Source organism: Macrotis lagotis, chromosome 3 (assembly GCF_037893015.1).
Source record: "Macrotis lagotis isolate mMagLag1 chromosome 3, bilby.v1.9.chrom.fasta, whole genome shotgun sequence".
Taxonomy (NCBI): domain Eukaryota; kingdom Metazoa; phylum Chordata; class Mammalia; order Peramelemorphia; family Peramelidae; genus Macrotis; species Macrotis lagotis.
Window position 1 is genome coordinate 84,975,907 of NC_133660.1, and position 17,021 is coordinate 84,992,927.

Sequence of the window (17,021 nt, forward strand, 5' to 3'; positions counted from 1 at the left end):
AGCAATCTAATATAGTATCTACATTTGCAATTATGTTAAGCATAGATTCATATTAATCATGTTGTGAAAGAGAAATCAAATCCAAATGGAAGAAAAAATGATAATATATAAAACAACTTTTAAAAATTGAAGATATAAAGCTTTGGTCTGCATTTAAAACTCCCTCTATGGATATGAATGGCATTTTCCATCACAAGTCTTCTAGAATTGTCTTTTATTATTTTACTACTGAAATGAGCAAGTTCATCATAATTGGTCATCACCCAATGTTGTTGTTAGAGTATACAATGTTCTTCTAGTTCTGGTCATTTTACTAAGCATCTGTTATGTAAGTCTTTCCAGTCTTTTCTGAAGTCCCAACCTTCATAATTTCTTATAGAAACAACAGTGTTCCATCACATTCACATACCACAATTTGTTCAGCCATTCTATGCCATATTCACATTCTTTGTTCAGAAAACTAAATGATGGACAAGAGAGAATTAGAAACAATGGAATTCAACAACCCATTGTTCAATAAACCAGAAAACGTAAATTACTTTGGAAAGAATTCTCTAGTTGATTAAAAAAAATTCTGAGAAAACATGAAAGTTGTCTGGCAAAAATTCATCTCATGCCAACATGTTTCATCATATTCTATAACACATTTTAAATTAGCATGAATTCAGACCATAAAAATTATAAGAAAACAGATCCTATATTTTTCATAACCATGGGTATGGAGTATAATATTAACCACAGAAGAGATAGAACTTTGATTATATGAAAATGAAAGCATCTGCATAAACAAAATTAATGCCCTAAGGTTAAGAAGAGAAGTGATTGTATAACAAAATATCTTTTAATCAAAATTTTCAGGTGAGAATCTGATATCCAAGATATATAGACAACTAACAAGCATACCCACACATATATTATGTAACCAAAAAAACCCATTCTCCTCTAGATAAGTTGTCAAAGGGTAAAAACAAGCAGTTCTCAAACGAATAACTACAAACTATCAATAACCTTATAAACATACCAAATTGCCAATAATAGTAAAATTGCAAATTAAGATTTAAAAAAATCTAAGGATTCAATTCATACCTAGCAAATTGGAAAATATAATAGTAATATATCTATAATATTATATGATTTAATATTATATCTATAATATATCTAATACCTAACTATAGCAAACATTGGAGAGATTAAAGGAAGGTAGGTGTGCTGCTGCTATGTTGGTAAGGGTGTAAATGATCCATAATACCTTTGAAAAACATTTAAATTTTATTTTTTAAAATTGTCCAAAATGTCCATATCCTTTGACCCAGAGATTCAACTTTTCCACATTTCATATCTAGGAATGGCTCGAACCTCCTTGGCATTGCCTTTGAGAACCGAAGGTCATCTGGGTATCATGATGAGAATTAAAAAAGTCTTCTCTTGAATCTCCATCAAAATCTCCAACAATGACTTTACAGAAAACTGGGCTCAGACAAGTAAATTGTAATGCAAATAAAAACCAATTGCCGGGCTTATGGATAGTTGTTTATATGATACAACTTGGAGTAGGTAAGCAACACTAATGGGTGAAAGAACACATCTTTTGTCACTTACATTTCCCAAGTTTTTCCCCTCAACATGTAAAATGAATTTAAATCATATTTTATGTGCAAAAAGGCAACATGGTATAGTGTACTATGTTTTGGATTAGTAGTCAGAACACCTAGATTTTAGTTCTGCTTCTGCTGTGTGGTCAGGGGAAATTCACTTTCTCTCTCCAGGTCCCAATTTCTCCTCTGTAAAATGAAGTATTTGATCAAGACAGTATTTAAAGTCTCTTCCTTAAATACATATAGGTTGCTTTAAACCTGTATCCTAACTTTAAACACAACCAGGAAGGAGCATTCCACATCCCCATTCTATAACCTATTCCAGTATGGGCATCTTGGAGATATATGAATAATGTCATATTAATAATCATCACTTATTGTAATGAAATTACAAAGAAAATGTTAGTGGTTCTGGTTCATAGTTTCACACTCTGAGAGCTGTGCTTTAACTTTCCATTTTATTCAGACCTAGGAGTGATTTAGAAACAAGCAATTGTTGGCCAATTGGAAGTCATGTGCCAGTTTTAAAATGGAGCTCTATGTTGACAGAACTGGAATTGGGCCATAAATCTCTCTAGGGTCAAAAGATTTAGGTCCCTAAGGTTAGTTGGAACATTTCTCACTTTGGTGACATATGATTATTTTTTTTAATATGTAGGAGATAGACTCTTATGCAATTCATAAGTAACATAAACAATTCATATTCTATCTATCTGTCAGTTGCCCTTCTCATTTATAGATCAGAAAGCCAATCAAGGTAGACAATCTTAATTGAAAAAACATAATTTAAAGAAAAATTGTTATTTACTCTTAATCAAAAGGGAGTTTTCATTTTCTTGCCAAAGTCTAGTTTTCTTGATTATTCCAGGTTTGAACATATGAAGTCATTTAGTTATTTGAGTATGGAACAGAGGGTCAAAAAAAAGTGTGTAAAAGATTGCTTACTTGTTTGAAAACAATTTAGACCCTTTGGGCTAAAAAATTGCAATCTTACAGAAAAGACTCAGACCAGATTTCCAAATTTTCTTGGCTTTGGTCTTATTAGAAATAAGGAGAATTTTTCTTTGCATTTATCTTTTTCATTATGACTCACTCTCAATAGGAAAAAAACTAAGTGGATTGAAGTAGAAGGTCAGATATTTAGGGAAATCTTTCAAAATTGTAGGTGATATAAATCTACATTTATAAATATTATATTTATACAAATATATTTATAGCAGTTCTTTTTTGTGGTGGCTAAGAATTTGAACGTTAGAATATGTCCATCAATTGGGGAATGGGAAAACAAATTATAGTATATGACTATGATAGAATATTATTGTGCTATATAATAAATGACAAGCAAGATGATTTCAGAAAAACCTAAAAAGACTTGCATGAACTGATGCAAAGTGAAGTGAGGTTAAATAAAATAACAGCTAGATTGTCCAGTGAAGAATTGTGAATGACTTAGCTACTCTCAAGGATGCAATGATCTAAGACAATCCCAAAAGATTCATGATGAAGTATATTATTGAGCTGTGAATACAGGCTGAAGCATGCTATTTTTCACTTTATTTCATTCAAGCCTTCTTATATAAAAATGACTAATATGAAAATATTTAACATGATTGCACATGTGTAAACTGTATCAGCTTATTTATCATCTCAGGGACCGGGGATAGATAGAATTTGGAACTCAAACCGTTTTTTAAAATGTTAAAAAATTGTTTTAGCACGTAATTGGGGAAAAATCAAATATTATTAAATATGTAAGTTTTAGTACTTAGAATTTTAATATATCCAGGTTAGTATGCCACTTTTTATTTCATCCAAGCTAGTTCATCTTTCTCTCCCTAAAAGTAAGTAAAGCTTTTTTTCCTAATTGACAACAATTTTAACTACTGAAAATCTAATTACATTAGCTGAGTCTTCCAAACATCACATGAATTGTCTTATTCAGATTCAGTAGATTTTTTTTAGAAAAATTGCTTTTGTCTTATTCAGGAGAATGCAGACAAACTTTTAAGTTTGATCTGCATTTTTAACATTTCTCCATCTCTTTCTTAAATTTAGAGATTCAAGAAAACAACAAATTAAGATCTGATTTGTTTAGTATATGCCAATTACTGAGGCGTAAATGTTCATTGAAAATTTAACAACTGGCTCTAGACTAGTTTTTTCCAACATATCCCCCAATTCTATACTCATGTTTTTGTATTAGAGCTGGTAATTTTTTTCTGTTCTGATGAATTGTTTAGCTGGGAGTGTACTCAGCAATGGGTGGAGTTTCCCAGTAACCATATCCAACCCTTCAAAATCTATACTCAGTGATATTCACAGGTACAATAACAGGAAAACACACTCACCAGCACACATATATGTAAAAATATATTCAATGACTGAAATATTGCTATTATTGTTTGTATTGTAACCTAGCAGTTAAAATCCACCACTTTCTTATACTGATGAGAACCCCAGTTAAGGATTTCTGATTCTAGTGTTTCAAATTTCCTCTGTAGAATTCTGATCTTCTCAGACATAAAATGGGGCTCTTTGAAAGCTCATTCCTGGACCCATATCCTGACTCCTAACAGTGCCAAGGTACAGAGTCTACAGAATTGGTAGCACAGGAATGTGTAGGATAAATGTACTAGGCTCTTGGATTTCTGTGGGTTTTCCTATGAAATAAAGCATGATCCAGAGTTTAAAGCAGAAGAAAAACTAAAGATATTTAATACAGAGGCTTCCCTAATTCCTTAAGTACAATTGCCAGAAGTTGCTGAGAATTCACTTAATTGATAAGATGAACATAAATACTCATAATTGGCTATGAGAGTAGCTACCTTGTTCACTAATAAGGCAAGATTATGTATGATTCATTAAGAGTAGAGGGATAGCATGAATTTTCAAATATTTCATTGAAAATCTATGTTAAATGATTAAGATGGAGACTTCACAAGCTACAGAACGGGAAAGTTTTTTTTTTTTTATTTTTTATTTTTTTAGTTTTTGCAAGGCAATGGGGTTAAGTGGCTTGCCCAAGGCCACACAGCCAAGTAATTATTAATTGTTTGAGGCCAGATTTAAACTCAGGTACTCCTGACTCCAGGCCAGGGCTCTATCCACTGCAGTACCTAGCTGCCTCAGAACTGGAAGTTCTAATGAAAAATCAAACTATATATGCAGAATCCCCATTTTCTGGTTTGTTCAGTTAGATGTGATGAATATCATAACTGAAAGATGTCTACTGTGGCAGAAAACTATAACCACTGACAATTCTAATTCTAATACTCCAAATAATTCCCTTTGTGGTTATGTACTAAATTGATTACTTCATTTATTTTAAAGAAGGCAGTCAAAGGATTATCTGAAATGAACAAATTTCATCAGCGGATAAAACCCATTCATCCCTATCAGGATTAGTGTGGCTAGCTTGTATATATGATAAAAACAAAAATTATAAAAAAAGGACATAAAATCATTTCTTTTCAAATATTACCCATTTATTACTGAAATATATAAATGATAGAAAAATTGCATAAATTCAGTACAGAATTACTCCTTGAAGCTTTTGATCATATGAATAAAACTATTTTTCATATATAGTTTAATTTGGAGTAGATCCCTTGCTAAAAGTTAGGTAAAATTTTAAAATTTTGACATTTTTTTCAGTTTTCATTCATGTATTCAATAAAAGTTAATTGAATTTCTTTTATTTATGACCTTATGCTAGTTTTATAGGAATAAAATATATTTTAAAGAATAATAAAATTTTAAAGAATAAATTTTATGTAAAATATTTTAAAAATATGAAAAATAGGAGGCATGGTGACATGGTGGGTAGAGCCCTGGCCTGGAGTCAGGAGGATCTGAGTTAAAATCTGGTCTCAGACATATAATAATTACTTGGCTGTGTGACCTTGGGCAAGTCACTTAACTCCACTGCCTTGCCAAAAAAATATGAAAAATACTTGAATATGTCAACAAAGGCAGTGAAGATCTATCTCTTTGAAGAATTTTAATAACAGCATTATTGAATGTAAAGAATGGAAGAATAAATCTTGGCATATTAATGCAGAGGAGATTGCATGGTATAGTACATAGAGCACTTGTCTTCAGGGCTTTAGTCTTGTCTATAAAAATTATCTGTGTGGCCATAGGGCAAGTCATCTATGATTAAATCTCATACATTTCCCTAAGATTATGAATTATAGACCATTGTGATTGACATGTCGGGGGGGGGTGTTGACATGACTGACAAAATCAAAAGTTCTTGATATATTGAAAATTAATGTTATAGAATACTGAAAGACATTTAAAATAGTATAAAATTACTATAAATAAATATGGCTAAATCTTTTGAAATGAAGCAAAATGAACAAAGTTGAACCAGAAGAACTGAGCACATACTCTCTATGAGCTTTTAAAGGGGAGGAGACTGGGAGTGAAAGGAAAAAGAAACCTGATGGAGTCTTGGAGGATCTTCATTCTTCTTTAGGCTGCACTCTTCTCCATCTGCTTTGATCTTATCTAAAATGCATTTGTATTGAATTGAACCTATAATTCTAGTGACCTCTTCACTTTTGACAATCACTGCAGTCCTGAACTTCAAACACTGGAAGTATTTCCTTCCCTGTAGCCATTCACTCTGGTGAGACCAGATGGTTTTGAATTGACTGGTTCCTCCTTGAATCTCCATTTTAAGGAAAATGCCCAGATCACCTATGTCTTCCTTTCTGGGCTTTACTCCTGATTTACCTCCAAGATTTTCTTGACAATATCTCCTTGACAGATACTGTGATATTCCCTCAACCTCTTTCTTTTTCCCTTTTTTGTGTTTCCAGAGCTTGGCAAAATGCTCACCTTTTAATAAATACATGATTGGTGACTTGATTTGTTAAGAGGCTCAAGTGATCTTATGTATACAAAATGTTTTGCAAATGTTAAAGTGCTGTATAAACGTCAATTGTTGCTATTGTTTTTGTCAGTTATAGTAGTAGCCATAAAGGAACCAAGGAATTATTACTAATAATAACAGTAATCAGAATCACATTACATAATTGATAGAGAATAAACCTCAGAGACTAGAAAATCTGGGTAGTTCTGTCTCTGATCCATACTGACTTTGTTAACCTGGGCAAGACATAAATCTTCTCAGTGACCTATCCAATTCTCTAAGATTACTGATTGCAAAGAAGGTGATGATCTGCCATTGGGAGAGTTCCTCCTCATTGATAAAATTCAGTTTTGTTAAAAAAAAAATCGCTTAGATTTCTGGTGTACAAAGTACTTTATATATTTATATATGTTGTTTGATATTAATAACAACTTTATGAGGCAGTTAAATAATTGTTGTAAAAAGTAGATTATGAAAATGCATAAGGGGAGCTAGGGTATGAAGTCAGAAACATGAGTCCTTCTGAATTCAATTCTGGCCTCAGACACTTATTAGCTGTGTGACCCTGGGTAAGTCCTAAAATTCAGTTTACCTCAGTTACCTCATTTGTCAAATGAATGGAAAAGGAAATGACAAACCATTCCAGTATCTTTGCCAAGAAAACCCCGAATAATGTTATGAAGAAAATGATATGACTGAAAGGACTATGTGACTGAACATGTGAGAATTCAGTGAGAAGTATAAAGTGTTGTGTGAATTCAGAGGAGGAAGAACTCACATTTAGCCATGACTATCATGAAAGGTTTCATGGAAGAGAGAGTATTTGAATTGAGCCTTAAGGATGGGAAGAATTTTTTTAAAAAGATGGGAAGGAAGTGTTTAGTGTAGAATGAATAATGTGAACCTTTTCCTGAGAGTAGAAATTGTTTCATATTTTTGTGTTTGACAGATAGTAGGTGCTAAATTATTGATTTACCTGTTGATTGATGGATAGATTGCTTGCTGAACCATAGGGTATGGTAAAGGTTTACCTAAAAGATTGAACTCTTAGAGTTGAGTCATTTGGGGTGATGATGCACATTTCCTTTCTATCACATCCTGGGTCAATTATCTAGGAGTATGTCAATCATGACATGACATCTATGGTTCCCTGATTCCCTTTAAGATCAGATATTTTTAACCTCTTTTTTTTGGATCTTTTTGGCAATCTGGTGAAACCCAATACTTCTTGGAATAATGGTTTTTCTACATTAATAATAGAATTAAATACCAAATTCTAATTAGAAGTTAGTGAAAATAGAATTGTATTCTTTCCCCTATTCAAGTTCACAAACTCCTTGAAATATATCCTTGGACCAGCTCAAGGATCCTTGGCTAAGAACTTCTATTCTAGGTTGTTATTTCTAGAAGCATACTTCAAGGTCATGGGTAAGTGGTAGTTCAATTATCCCAGTAAAAACATGGATCAGCCAAGAAAACAAGTGGCATTAGAGCCCATTTTCCTTTCCTTTCAGTCTGTTGAAAGAGATAGAGATAGAAAAATAGTTAGGAAGTTTATTTACTTGATGAAACTTCCTCCTCTACACATGGGAAGCAGAGGAAGCTAATAGTCAAATACAAACAGGTAGGGCATTCTCCATTCACTCTCACAGGATGAGGTAGTAAGCTGGTCAACAAAAGTCACACTTCCTCCTCCTTCAGACCTCAGTTCCTGTTATCTAACTCCACAGTCCCTGCCAGGAGTTAGTTTCTTACCTGTGATTGTTTATAACCTCCTGCAAAGCCTGGCGCTGATGACCAAGGGGCAAGGAGACTCTTCCCTCATTGCCACCCTATCCATGAGTTTCCCTCTATATCCTCCCACAATTCCACTAGTACTTGTGCTTATCCTGATATTTCTATGAAAATACTTTCCCTTTTCCTTGTGGACACATGAGCTATGTGCTTAGAAGATAAAGGTTAGAGAGTTCCTCCCCTTAAAGACCTTACAGTCTAATGGGGGGAAGACAATATACAAAAATAAAAGGAAAACAGGGGAGGGGGGATAAAGGGGAAAATCCAAAGGATTTCAGTCTAGTGCCCTGAGCACTCTTCTTAAATGGACATTCTGGGGGTGGGCTGGGTGAGTTCTCCATTGTCTCTAATCAGATAGATGAAGAGGTCCCAGAGGTAGAGAGTATTGATGAAGTGGAAATTTAAGGGTTGCAAAGATTTTGGATGAAAAAGTCCAGAAGAGAGTTATATTAATTCTGAGGTGATGAGGTCATTAACTGATTGGGGTAATCAATGAAAGCTTCATGAAGTGGCATTTAAATTGACTTTCAAAAATTGTAGGAATTCAACAGGTAGTGAGGGAAATGAGGAAAGGGAATTTGAAGGGAAGGAAGGAGGGAAGGGAAAAAAGAAGAGATGAAGGGAAAGAGAAGGAGGGAAGGGGGAAGAAAAGAGGAAAGGAAGGGAAGGAAGAAGGAAAGAAAATTTATTTAAGTGCCTTCTATGCGGGGTAGCTAGGTAGTACAGTGAATAATACTCCAGACCTAAAGTCACAAAGGCCTGAGATCAAATTTGACCTCAGAAACTTCCTAGTTGTGTGACCCTGGACTAGTCTCTTAACCCTGTTTGCCTCAGTTTCCTTATGTGAAAAATGAAGTGGAGAAGGAAATGACAAACCATTCTAGGATCTTTGCCAAGAAAACCCACAGATGTGGCCATGAAGAGTCAGACATGACTGAAATGACTGCAACTATGATACTGCGCTAGTCACTTAAAGTATTATTAATTTATATACTATATGTATATATATATATATGTATATTATTTGATCCTCCTAATAATAATTTAGAGTTAGGTGTTATTATTATCCCCATTTTATGCTTGAAGGAAACTGAGGCAGACAGATTAAGTGACTTACCCAGGCAAAAGTGTGTGGAGCTGAATTTAACACTTGCTAGCACTATGACTGGGGGCATGCCATTTCATCTCTGTTAAGTGAAAATTCTGTTAAAGAAAAGAACATTTTAACCAAGAGGAGCCCTGGGATAAACTTTTATCTATCTTGAAATTTTGCTAAGGGCTGGTACTGATTGATATCACAGCATTTTAACCACATTGCTACTTCTTTGTTTTTTCCCAATTGGCTGATTATGAATATTTTGGTAGTTCAATGGAAAAAGTGGTCTCCTCAATGTGAAAATGAGAAGCCAATAAACTAAATGTAGTCCCTTATCAGTAGTGGGAATTCTGGGAAGTGTAGTTTACCGGGATGAAAAGGACACAAGTATCATGAAAGTGGGAGCTACAGAGAAGAGCCTGTGAGTATTGGACTTCCAAAGAGGTTGCACCCCAGTAATGGGAGTAGATTGTAAGTTAAAGACACCTCTACACTCGATTAAATATAATTGCAAGCAGTTGGAGCCTTGCTGGGTCACTAATCTGCTTCAATAGTGATCTGCCTGGTTAGAATTTGCTGTTTACCTGAATGTGCCTGCCTTGTCTTTCTTCTGAGACCTGGTGAATTTATCTTCTCCATTAACCCTCTCCTACCCTCTTTCCCCTGCTTCATTTCTGCCTGATGAATGGTCATGGCTTACCCATTCAGAATTTCCTGCTCTTTTAAGACCTTGTTTATTTGCTGTTAGTACTTTTATAATGGGCTTTGTCTCCAGTTAAAGATAAGCTAGATTTTATTGTGTTCTGTATTTGCTATAGAGGAGTGAACAGTGTGAAAAGGTGGTTAGTAAAGCTTTTTCAGAGATCTAAAGAGCAGAGAGACCATTTTCTGCTTAGGGACTAGTTAAGGGCATACAATTCTTGCTTAGTCTAGGGGCTCTAAATTTACTGAATTCCATGAATATTCAGCATAACAAAGGCCATGAAAAGTATAGCAAAAAGTCAGAAAGAGATCCTGAGAGAAAACTGCCTGGGACTTTAAAGGGAAACAACAACAACAAAAAACTGAGTTCCTATACTAAGTCTTCTGGTGACACAAAATGGGGATGGGGGCGGTGCTGCTTTATAAATATCAACCTTTGTTTAAGGTATAAAAAAATCACGTCTACAAAGGGTGCAGAGTAAATTGACTAATCCTCAATTAAAGATTAATTAAACTGTTCATATCTTGTTGTTTTGCATTTCTGGACCAAAATTTAAAAAGAAAATAATCCCCCTGTTAAATTAAGTAATAAAAGTATAAACTGATAATAGTATTCTTTGAAGTTGGCAAAGCACTTTACATGTATTTTCTCCTGTAATCCAACAACTTCACTTTCAGGTAGGTGCACTTTCTTGGTGAGGAAATTGAGTCTCCAAAGAATTGTGTCCAGGGTCACAAAGATACTCTTGAAGGTGAAATTCAAACTCAGTTCTCTCAGACTACCAGTTCAGTCCAGGACTATCTCAGCTCAGTGATATAACACTTTTAATTTTAGGGATCCCAAGGGGTCAATTAGCTTCCTCATAGACAACTCTTAATTATAACAAAGGTTTTCTTTACTTCGAGTTGAGATCTGCCTCTTTGCAGCTTCTAGCCATTATTCTCAGGTTAGAGGCCAGGTAGAATGAACCAAATCTTTTTGACACAGTAGTTTTGGCTTTTATCCCTTCCTATCATCATGCCTGCCTAGAATCTTAAAATCTTTAGACATTTTAGCCCAAGTCATGAAGAAAATGTGTTTAGATTAACATGCAGAAAATATATTTTCTCTAGAGTAACATTCAATTTAACATCATACTCCAGAAGAACTGTTGATGATCATCATTTTAATAATATATATTGATATATTTTGATTTTTATCACTTTCATTTCCTAATGTATCATTTCCTCTCTTTTCCCCTACATAAAATTCATCTTTTAATACAAGGAATTTTTTAAAAAGAAGAAAAAAGCCATTCGTCAAAATTAATCAATACACCAAAGAAGACTGAGAGTATATGCTATATTACACTCATAATCTCCATTCTTAGGACAGAAAGGAACACATTAGTTCTTTTTCTTTCAGGGCAAAGTTTTTTAAATTCTTGCCTTGTACATCAATGGAGTTGTGTATGTGTATTTTTCAATTCTACTTGATCTATTCTGCATCAGTTTACATAAATCTTCCCAAGCTTTTTCTAAAGTTTTAACATTCATTGTATCTTTCTCACAATAACATTTCATTAATTTCATAATGAAATATCTTGAGCTATTTGCCAGTACATATGTATACATACATGCACACATATATATATGTGCTTTCCTCCTATCCCCACTGCCCCCTTCCATTTACTTACTGAAAAAATAACTGCCTCAAATATTTTATTATATATTGGACCATTCTTCTATTTTTGAATTTATTGGGGGTATGTTCAATTCCATTTAATAAACATTTATTTAGGATTATTATCAATATGGCAGGAACTGTATTAAATGCTGGGATTAGAAATGAGAAAAATAAAGGTGAGCCTTGTCCTCAAGGAGCTTATAATTTAATGGAGGAAACAAACCACATGCATAAGGAGGCTGAAAATAAGGGAATTGGTTGGGGAGAGGGGGTTGGAAAGGTTAGGTGGCCGCTCAGTGATACCTGACAAGTTTTTAGGGGAAAATGAAGTTATCTAAAAAGTTCTGTCCTTTATCAAGGAAACCTTTGAGAAGAGTTTGTTACTCCACTTCCCAGCCCTTCAAATCATAGGAGAGAGGCAACTGAGAAGTCTGGAAAAGTCCTCATTATTAAAAACTGAGACAATTTTCATGGTGAAGAGATTATAGGTGATTATCCTATTCTGGGGCAAGTATGATATTTCCGACATCCAAACTAAACAGAATGATTGTTGGAAAATGGAGAGGAGATTTGTCTACCATCAGGTAAAAGGATATGGTCATTTTAGCCACTTTTTTATTTCTAGCATAATTTCAAATTGCTTTTTAGAATAAAGCAGTCTACTTTATTGTATTAATTTGTCTTTCCATTACCTCTAATACTGACTATTCCCATCTTTTTTTTCCTCCTTTGTCAGTGAAAGGTGAAACTACACTGTTGTTTGATTTATATTTCTCCCATTATTACCAATCTTTCATATGGATGGTAAGAGTTTGCAATTTTTCTTTGGAGAGTTGTTTGTTTGGATCCTTTGATCAGTTATCTGTTGGAGGAATGACTTATTGATCATTATTATCAACAAGCAATTTCTATTATGCTATTTAGACTACTGCTATAGAAAGACTACTGCATTCACTATTCCTCAGTGTCTTTCTCTATCCCCACACCCAACTCATAATGTCTAGGAAGGTCATGATTTCCAAAAGCAATTTTCATAATAGTTATAATCAATTAATTTTTTTGTGCATCTCAAAGGTTTATGGAGTGCACCAGTTCTGATTTATAAGTGCTCTGCTCCTGAAAACCAATAAGATTTTAAAATAGAAGTTAAGTCATGCTTTTGTTCAAGCATAACTAAAATGATAATCAGTCTTTCCCAGAACACAATGCCTTTCCGCAGGAAAGAATGACCTTTGAATATTGTATGATTTTATTTTAGAGTACCAGACATTGCAGATTACCGGATGGATAGTTTTCTTCCAAGAAGTCCTGTTAGCAGAACTTTAAATCTAAATCAAGTTATTAGATAAAACCTACTTTTATGAATCTTTAGTAAATAAGCAAAAAAAGTATAGAAGTGATTCATACACAGTTTTTGCCCCCACAAAAACTAAAACATAAATATAAACTTACAAAAGAATCTACTTTGGGACATTAGCTTTAAAGCTAGAAGAAATTTCAGAGGTCACATATACAGTCCAACAACTTCCAGTCCCTCTGTAGACAGGGAAGGAAAGTGAGTTTCAGGTAAAATAGTGACTCTGACCCCAAATAGGATACAGTTAAGAAAGTATCTATAAGAAATCAAAATTCCTTTACCTTACCTTATGACAGTGTGCTCAGTGATGGCTAAAATGGTAAACAGAGGTTTCCAAAAAAATGTGTTAAGTTCATGTGAGAGTCACAAGCTATGTCCAGTCCTAGTATGAATTGGAGTGTATAATTCTGATAAGGTATTCCCATCTCCAGAAGCCTAATTGCAACTGTCTCTGTATGCTATTGGTATCTATATATACACTGAGAAAGCAGTCAGTGACCAGGATATTTCCCTTCATTCAGAAATTTGGCATGGTGCCATCTAACTATCCAGATATTTCAATGAGATCTTTGGCTTTCAATTAGTTTTTTTGCTGATGTTTAAAAGTAGCTTGTTAGAACATAAAGAGCTTTGACAAAGGTTCACCTAAACTAAGGGCTGTTAACATGGTGTTCAAGAACTAAGCCCCTGAATTTAACTGGGTAAACATCTTTTTTTTCCCACTAATATTTCAGTGAAATTTAAACTTCCCTTAAATTTTGAATGAAGAAATGAGATTCTGAGGAGTTCATAGGTTTTACCAGATGGCCAAAGGGGTATATTGAAAGAAATATGTTGACTTAGAGCTGAAAATTCTCTTTGGCTCAATTTAGGGTGGGTTAAGTTTTCCATTGTGCTAAGAATTTAAAATTGCACATTGGGTCTCCATTGAATTCAAGGGGAAAAAAAAAAAAACTTTTCTTCCCCTTGGAAAGAAAAAGTATTTGCCTGGTAGAATCAGTCTTGGGCTGTCACAATCCTCTGCTACCATGGCTAAATGTTGTTTGGAATACTCTGGCCTAAATGCCCCTATCTCCTGTGGAATTGCTCAGACTGGTAGTAGATTAGAGCAGAAAGAGGTGCCAGTATTATCTGTGTGAGTGTTCCAGGGGTCACACTACACTAACAAGCCCGCCCTAGTCAGGGATGACAGAATCCAGCTGCTGGCTTTCAGGGCCTTCGACAGAGTCAGAAGGTTCCACTTAATGGAGGGGATATGTCTCTAGAGATTAGGTATTCTAACTAGTTTCTTTCCACCTCTGGAAAAGTGGCTAGCTCATCATTATTGTCCTCATTTTTAGGAAGGACCTACATGTGAAAGCATTTACCTGTTTAACCCTATGAACCTAAAGGCAACTTGTAATACCATTTAAAATACTGAAAATCGGACTTTGACTTTACTGACTCCTGAGAAGTAGTACACTAAATAATGAGTTATTTAACAACCAGATAAATATTCCGTTTTTTTAAAATATCCATGGATTTTCCAAAATTAAAAAAAATGATTTAATTTTTTACATGTTAGATATCATTATACTTTTTCATCCCTAGAGTGATCATAATTGAAATATTCGACAAACTTGTAGAGGTTTTACAGATTACATACAGCATCCTGAATTAAGATAAACTTTACTTTGTTCTATAATAAAATGAATACTTTTTATTTTGTGGCAATAATTTGTTACATAGATGAAAATAAAATTCTTGCCCCCAATATTTTGGTCTGGCCTATTTGAGACTATCTGATTCTGATGAAAGAAACCTCAAGGCATTGGTTTACCTTTGAATTTCTGGAATCATAAAGTCCATAAGACAAGGAAATTGGAATCATTACTTAGCCAGCAGAGGGAGATAGAGCTATCTATCTGATGGCTCTGTAGCACAACACACATGAACATAACATCCTTTGTAAATGAAGAGATGTTAAGCCTTGCCATCAGGAGTACTAATGTCCTGCCTCCTTTCCCCCCACCCATACTGTGAATACAATGCACAAAATCATTTAAACTCTTTCAAAAGAATGAAGCACAATAAAGTTATTGATCTTTTAAAATGGGCTTCTAAAAAAATTCAAAGTCCAAATAGTATACTTATTCAGGCATATTTTGAACCATTCTGATGACTTTATATTATATAGCATTTTAAATTCTAAAGTACATTTGCTTCTATCATCTCATTTAAAATGAGCCCCACTATGGCTATGATTTAAGGAACTGACTCTTTAAATCCAAGGAGTTTTATACATAGCAAATGGAATTTCATTGAATACATTTATCTTGGCAACCACTATAAAACTTAATGAACCTAATATTGACCTTTAAACCTTTATGGTCCAAATAAAAATAATTTTGAGAGAAGATTTAAATTAAAAAAAAAACTTCTAAGAAATCAAAAGCATTTTTTGTTTTTGCTTGGATTATTACATACTAGATTAGTATGAGCAATGATTATAAGGACTATGATTATCCTGAAGACTGCCTAGAATTCTGCAGATATACGGGAGAATTTGTGAATACCTCGGTTCATCTATAAAATCAGTAGGGGAGACACGATTTTACTTTAGCTACTCCTTTACAGTGGCACATGTAAACCCCTTGAGGGCTTGGGACCATGTGTCCCATTTCTTTTAAAGCATCTAGTTTTAATTCACAGTGAGTAGTTAGAGAATGTTTTCCATTGTCTTAATGGTGCCTGTTGGCCTAAGAAATAGCTAATCCAACACTGTCCTTGTCTGTTTTCTTTCCTAATAAGAATGTTTTATAAACTGCCACCAATGATAGTGACTCTATTAAAGATGCTGATTTGATTCTGAATGAAGATCTATGTATAAATAATTGTATTATTATATCTCGAGTGGAAGAGAACAGGAATCCAGTAAGTTGGGTGGAAACTTGAGCCCACATTTCTTGGGCAGCTAATTTTTATTTTATTTCATTTTTAAAATCAGAACAGAACTTGGTAAGAACCAAGTTTGGAAAAAAGACTATTGTCATTTGCTGAATCTTGCTTATTGAGGAATCTGGGCTGTTGCCTGATCACTCCCAACACAGGCATTTTTTTTTTTAATTTGAGGCTTGGTTTTTGTCCTGAGTTGATCACTCTTATAAATTACATACAAAAAGCCTATTTATGGGGCCATTTATCATTAACATGTAGAGAAATTCTTGTTTCTTTTTTTCCCCTTTCTAATTTAAGAAGGAAAGTTGGGGTAATTAGAGTTGACTCTGTGGAATTTCCCATGCATTTTATCAAAATTTAAATAAAGAAGCCATTTTTTACTTAATTTCTACAGACCTTTATAATTAAGTTTCCTTGTATTTTATTCCTTTTCTGGGAAACTAACCCAACAGAGATATTAAATTGAAGAAATGTTCTGTTCAACTAATAATGATGACAATTTGCCAATCATAATTTTTCTTTAAGCAAAATATTGAGATAATTTATAGTAGTGAATTAAAGTTCTTAAATTAAAAAATTAATTTGATTCAATGCCAACTTTACAGATTCTATTTTCCTTGTATTCCTTTTCTTAATATTCCCTATCCCTATTTTTTCTCTCCCCTATCCTGGGACATCATTTTCCTCATTCTCTTTTCTTATCTTCCCCTTTATAACTTCATTCTACAATAATCATGTCCCTTTAACAAATAACTCATTTTAATCTTCTCCCTTACTGAATCATCTTCCACATCCCCCCTTCCACATTGACTTACCAACTGTAGAAGGTGCATGAAGTCTTTGCAGAGTTCTGTCCAACTCCTCTTTCTATCATTCTGGGGTTAATAAGAACCTGGCTAAAGCCAATTTTAACTCACGAAGCTCCAAATTTTTGCCTGGACTCAAGAAGCTCAGAATCTAGACCAGGTATGATTTGAGGTTGAATCTGTGGTCAC

The 17,021-nt window shown here is 33.9% G+C and overlaps 1 long non-coding RNA gene across 1 annotated transcript in view; it reads right to left on the minus strand.

Annotated features, from left to right (window-relative positions):
- LOC141517681 (uncharacterized) overlaps nucleotides 1–13,514 on the minus strand; it is a 33,097-nt gene extending 19,583 nt beyond the window's left edge. Inside the window, exon 1 of the long non-coding RNA XR_012476944.1 lies at nucleotides 13,376–13,514. This is a non-coding gene — a long non-coding RNA (uncharacterized LOC141517681). The remainder of the gene's footprint in view (nucleotides 1–13,375) is intronic.
- Nucleotides 13,515–17,021: the final 3,507 nt, after the last annotated feature.